Raw genomic sequence first — 6650 nt, forward strand, 5'->3', positions numbered from 1 at the left:
ATGTATAACTTTATTTATAAAGTGCTACAAGGGTACACATCGCTGTACAATCTTACAATATACACAATTACACACAGGGAGGTACAAGTGGACAAGTGTTTTAATAAATACACAGGGAATAAGTGCCATGTGGTATGAGACATAGTAGGAAGGAGGTCCTTGCCCCACAGAGCTTACAGTCTAAATGGTTCAGTAACATACAGGCACAAATCGGAAGGTAAAAGTGCACTAGGTATGGGCATTTGCCTTTAAGCGCAGGACTAGGCAAAATAATGTTTTAGTGCTCCAGAAGGTAGCATCTGAGTTTTTTCTTAAAGAGAGTGAGTGAGTGTTCCCTACGGAGGGATTCAGGGATAGAGTTCCAGAGGTAAGGAGCAGCAAAATAAAGAGGTTTAAGAGAGCGCAGTGGGTGATGGTGGTGTAAAAAGACGGAGGCCCTGAGAGGAGCGGAGGAGATGACCAGGAACATGTAGGGAGATCAGTGAAGAAATGTAGTGAGGAGCAGAGGAGTGAAGGGCTTTGAATGTTAGCAGAAGAATTTTGTATGTTACCTTTGCTTAACAGGCAGCCATGCTAGAGAGCTTAAGTGAGGCTGAGCAGGATCCCTTTTAGGAGAGAGCAGGAGGATCCTGGCAGCAGAGATTAAGATGGATTGCAGGGGAGAGAGGTGGGAGTCTGGGAGGCCAGTTAGTAGGAGATTGTAGTAATCTAGGCTTGAAAGGATAAGGGCATGGATTTAGTTTTAGTTATTACTTGTAAAAGAAAGGGGCGTATCTTGGCAATATTGTGGAGGAAAAAGTAGCAGGTCTTGGCAGTGTAATTAATATGGTTAGAGATGGAGAGGGACTGGTCAAAGAAAACCCCAAGGCAGCGTGCTGAATTGACAGGGTTAATGATCATGCCGTCAAAAGTAATGGAGGAGAAGGGGGGGAGGCAGTTAGCAATCTGGGTTTGAACATTAATTAATTAGTAATTAATATTAATTTAGTGGGCAACCTAACCAGTACCAGCAATTTCTGTGCTTGACCCCCAAGCTACTCAAACAAGTAACTAGATTAGGCTAAAAAAATAAATATCAAGCAAGTTCAACCTTATTGTTTAAACATGTAATCCCCTGTACTGTTCATACCTTTTAGTCAATGCATTGTTCACCCTCTGCATTGTTCAGACTTCAGGCTCAGACTGTAAGCCCCCCCATTGTTCACCTGTTTACACATTAGACAGATTGAGCAGCCAGCATTGTGTCACTGTATGTAGTGCCTGCCTTATGCTGTCTGTGTGTATGGCACACACAGGCAGCATAGGGCAGGTATAGTATGGCACACAGGCAGAGTATGGCACACATAGGCAGTATAGGGCAGGTAGAGTATGGCACACATGCAGAGTATGGCACATAGAGGCAGCATACTTTGCCCTATGCTGCCTGTGTGTGCTATACTCTGCCTGTCCTACGCTGCCTGTGTGTGCCATACTTTGCCTGCCCTATGCTGCCTGTGTGTGCTATACTCTGCCTGCCCTACGCTGCCTGTGTGTGCTATACTCTGCCTGTCCTACGCTGCCTGTGTGTGCCATACTTTGCCTGCCCTACGCTGCCTGTGTGTGCTATACTCTGCCTGCCCTACGCTGCCTGTGTGTGCTATACTCTGCCTGCCCTACGCTGCCTGTGTGTGCCATACTTTGCCTGCCCTATGCTTCCTGTGTGCTATACTCTGCCTGTGCGTGCCATACTTTGCCTGCCCTATGCTGCCAGTGTGTGCTATACTCTGCCTGCCCTATGCTGCTACTAAGTTCCTCGGTGTGTCTTCACCCTTAGGATAAAAACACATGGGAAAAAAATCATCCAACCCCTTCTTGAAACTATTTAATGTATCTAACTTGTAGTACCCCAACATTTCCAAGAACCCTTCATGCCTTATTCTGTTCCATCCCTTGATTAACTGAAGAAGCTCAGTATTCTAAATGAAATACTTCCTATGTTTGGCAGTAATTTCACGAGGGGCAGCATGTAGGCACCCTCTGTCCTGCCCCTGAATGAGTACTAAGGGGTGAGATTTTGCAGATAATCTTTTTATTAAATTATCTTATTGCTCTGCCTTTCTGAAAGTGAAATGTAACATGCTTTATGGTTGCTGGAGCCAAGAGCCCAGGCAGGCACAAAGAAAGCAGATGGATTGTGAAACAAGATTTCTACTTTTACTGTTAACTCATATTCTTTATCTTATCTATAATCTGTTTTCCTCATTTGGGCTTTGAGACAAATGGCTGGGTCGAAAGTCATCAAATCATTCAAAATCAGCAAAAATGAAAATATGCTTAACATTGACTTAAAGGGGATGTAAAATAAAAATGAGCCTAAAGAAAGAAAGTAATTCTAAGAAATGTTGCTAAATGTTTAGTCAATGTTGAACAGAACCCACTGCTTCATACTCCCACGCTTCAGGTAATGACTATGCCTTGACTATGTTTATATGCTACTGATCATCTGGCCTTCCTTTTCATGCCATTGCTATTTTCTATACACATTACCCTCATGTCAACATTTCACTCAGCCCATAGCAGCCAGTTTTGATGTGAATGAGCTGCACATCATAGAGTCCATGGTGATTTCTTTTTCGGGTATGTGAACCTGTATCTCCTTCTTTTTAGGATGAATGTTCCATTTATAGAACCAGGGTAGGAAAGCCATGATTCACAATTTTGTTGTATTCTGTACTCCATGCCATTTTGTTTTGCATGCAGAAAACACTTTATATCCAAAGCCTACAGACTCTTTAAAGACGTCTTGGCAAAAAAAGCCAGGAACCCATGTTATAAATATGTGGAGGCATCATACCCATTGTAAACAAGGGTGTTATCCAAGAACTGGAGCACACTGCGGAACCAGATGTTTAAGGTATTTATGGTATTTTTTTTATTTAACTATCTCTGACATATTTTGCAGTGCTTCAAATATATTTTACATCATTCAGTGAGCCCCTTGCCCTGGTGGAGCTTACAGTCTAAAGTCCCTCTGGAATTCACACACAGTAGGGTCACCAGGAGCCAATTAAACTGCCTGTATATGGAGTACCTGTAGGAAAACCATGAAAACATGCAACATAAACTCCTTGGAGAAAGTGCCCTGTATAGAATAGAACATCGGGCCCAAGCGCTGCAAGGCAGCAGTATGGTACTAAGCATTGTACCTCTTGCAATACCCAGTGATTTAAACAATACAGTTTTGGAGGGCACACCACAATTACTAGAACATAATGACTGGCTTTAAAAGCACATTGATCTGAGTTGTCAGTCAACAGAAAGACTGATCTACACAGATGGCAATTACCAAACCTTGCAACGAACATTCACACAGTTTGCAGTAAAACAAACAGCTGGAAAGTTTATTCAACAATAGCTGTACTGAAATAGAAAATTTGCAGCAGAAAAGCTGACCATCACAAGGGAAACAACTGTAAGGAATTTACTGAGCTTAAAGGACTATAATACTCTAAAATCTGACATATTTACAAACAAGCAACATATTCAGCAGCACTGTACATTAAATGCCAACTACATGGAACATACAGGTGACATACAGAAAACCAATAACAAATACAAGAGATGCTGAAAACCCTGCCCAAAAGAGCTTACAGACATTGCATAAATACTTTTGCTGCCATTTCTATATAGAGTGGCGCTGTGCAAAAAGATGTTGTGATCCATTTCACATTTCCTGGGACACAAGAGTACCTTATAAAGTCCTTGTAATTCAGATAAACATGGGTTGCCAGGCTACTCTCTGGTCAAGCACCCTTCAGTTGTGACATTGCTCCACAGTCAGGCTGCTTCAGCAAATCAGAACGTTTCCCAACTAATTCTACCTTGATGCGGATACCAGCCACTGGGGATTTGCTAGATCAGGTGAAATGGCCAGGATTGCACCAGAAAGCTGAGGGTGCCAGAACCCGTAGCCCTACGGCTATAAAATTGGAAAAATATATGTGTTTTTGTGTTATCTGTGCTGATAGGCTATCAGACCCTGGTTTTTATCAGTATGAAGGATTGATATCAAGCCTGTCCTTGGCCTTGTTTCCACTGAGCAGTCTGAGGCTTATTTACTGTTCTTTCATTTTTATTGCACCTAACTACCTTTTGCCATTAGTTTAATGTTTGATCTGGTCAGACCAGTATGTGGGATTACTGTGGAAACAGCAAAACCATTTAACATATGGTCAAAGTAAAGTGAATCTATACAGTGAACACCCAGTTCATAAACAGGGGTTCATAGAAATCTGTCACCATGACTTTTCCCAGAAAAAAGTAAGGAGAAAAAGTGACAAGAAAACAAGCACAAATATAACCACCCAAAATGCAAGGGCCTTCAAGAGAGAGATGCTTCAAAATAGATGCAAGTCTGGCAAGCAGTTGGGCACTGTGCAGGAGCCTGTTCTCAACAGGAATGAGATGGGCATGAGCACAGTGTGCACAGAACTGGCCCATTGGGACATCTCACATGGCTTGTATACACACGTTTAAATGAGTTTTGAAGTTACACTGCTGGGGACAAGTAAAATTTAAAGCAGAAATTGCCTCTTCCCCATATCCAGGGTGGGTCATATCTGACCCTAATTTATGGCCGCTGCTGTATGGCTATTGGCCAGTGTGCGACCTCTACTTATGTATAAATAAATAAATAACAACCTCCCCAATGCGCATTGTTCTCTAATACAGGAGCTTCCAATTAAGTGTTTCTATAAATGTTAAAACTAATACTTTAAATATATTTTGTTCTGATTGCAGTTTCCCCTTTTTGGTACAGGAAAATGCATTAATAACTGTGACCAGCAGATGCTGCACTTGAGCTGATCTGTCACATTTTTACGTACAAAGCCCTATAAAGTGAATATTCAAGACACATCACTATATCATAATAACTGTAGCAAGTGACATCTGCTTCACCTTGTGTCCCCTAATCATTTCATTTTCATTGGCTATTTTTTTTGTGGCCAATCTGGAAGCAGTAAACTCTCTCTCCATAAAAGGACTTTGGAGAGCAAATTGACTCTTGATCATAAGAGCTTACAATACTGTAATAAAACATAAATGAATGTTGTATAAATGTATTTTAATTGGATAATAAAAGAGATATATGTCATGTGTACAACCTTTTGGCTTGAGGTGTCTTGGTAATCTTTTGTTTCTTAATCACCAGATGGAGAATGCTTATGGTTATACCCAGAACAAGTTGAAGAAGCAATGCAAAGTTGGAGTCCCTTCTGTTACCAATATGAGCTGTGAATATGAATAACATCTTGGGGTTTGCAGACAGAGTAGTGAGTACATAGTTTGTGCTTAGATTTCTAGCAGGCTTTTCTTCCAGCTAGGGAGGCATGTGCCCGTGCCAAACATGCTCATAAGGGTACTTGTTTTTCTTGCGGGAGGCAGAGGAAATGCAGCCCTTTCTTTCAGATGGGACCATACTCATTCAGGCACATGTAAGCACCAAACACAGGTGGAGCTCAACGTAATGTGTTTCTCCAGCATTTGGCACTTCTATGAATGAAACACATGAGCAGTATGAAGCAAGGAGGGAAAGGAAGGGAGAATACCTTTTTAAAGATGGCTGCCTGTTCTAGAAAATGTGAAGTAAGTGTGACTGAGTAAATATTTGATTAGGTGAGCCAAAAGTGTGGCGTTTTTACTAAACAATAGGAGGACTATTGGGCAGTATGCTTTTTAAATTTTGACTTGCATTCTCCTTTATGGATGCCTTTGCTGCCCGATTATTTTTAGATTTATTTCTGTCCTTTCTCTATGTTGGCAATAATCATAAAAAAGGGATGCTGTATGATGCATGAGTACTCTTTATCTATGACATCAATAATATTGGCAATTTCTTTGCAACACACAGATTCAAGAGCAGTTGGCATTGCCACACAGTTGTCACATATGCACCAATCAGTGTTGCCAATTCTAGAAGGTTGCATTGCTGTATCTACAGAATTCTGATGGATTCTGAGGATTTTGAGGGAAGCACGGTTCATCTTTACAATCCCCATGCTTAGCCCTTAGTTGGGCATCAATTTAATCCATTTGTAAAATATACAGTAAATACCTAATTAAGAGATTAAAAACATGGGCAGAATTTGCGAAAAGTCATAAATGCTACCTGCATATAAATGCATATATTGTCAAACAATCCCTGTTTTATTTTAGGGTAACCGAAAACAGGGTGTTAATGAGTGTTTTGATTCCCAGGAGTATTCCAGAATTGAAAATGCACAGAACTGGCTCCTAGGTCTGGACTGGGATTCAAAATAGGCCCTGGCATTTCTAGTACACAGCTCCCTGACAGCCTAATAAATAGTGACTGTCTATGGCAGTGCTGAGGTGAGAACCATGCAGGGGGCCACTTAATCTCAGTACTGATACTATTTAAAGTTTACTCAAAGGTAAACCATCAAAGCAGCCAGACAGGTGGGGGGGGGGGGGGGGGGGGGGGCACACAGAGGGGGGTCATGGCATCTTACAGCAGCCTCTCTGGCATTTGCCAGAACCCACAGATTACCTGGGCCTGCTGGCTTGCCAATTTATTTCTAAATTACCTGCATTATATACACTAGTAAATTGGTGCTACATTTTCCCCACACAGAGAACCTACTTGCCTCCAA

This window comes from Xenopus tropicalis, chromosome 10 (genome assembly GCF_000004195.4).
Source record: "Xenopus tropicalis strain Nigerian chromosome 10, UCB_Xtro_10.0, whole genome shotgun sequence".
In the NCBI taxonomy this organism is placed as follows: Eukaryota; Metazoa; Chordata; class Amphibia; order Anura; family Pipidae; genus Xenopus; species Xenopus tropicalis.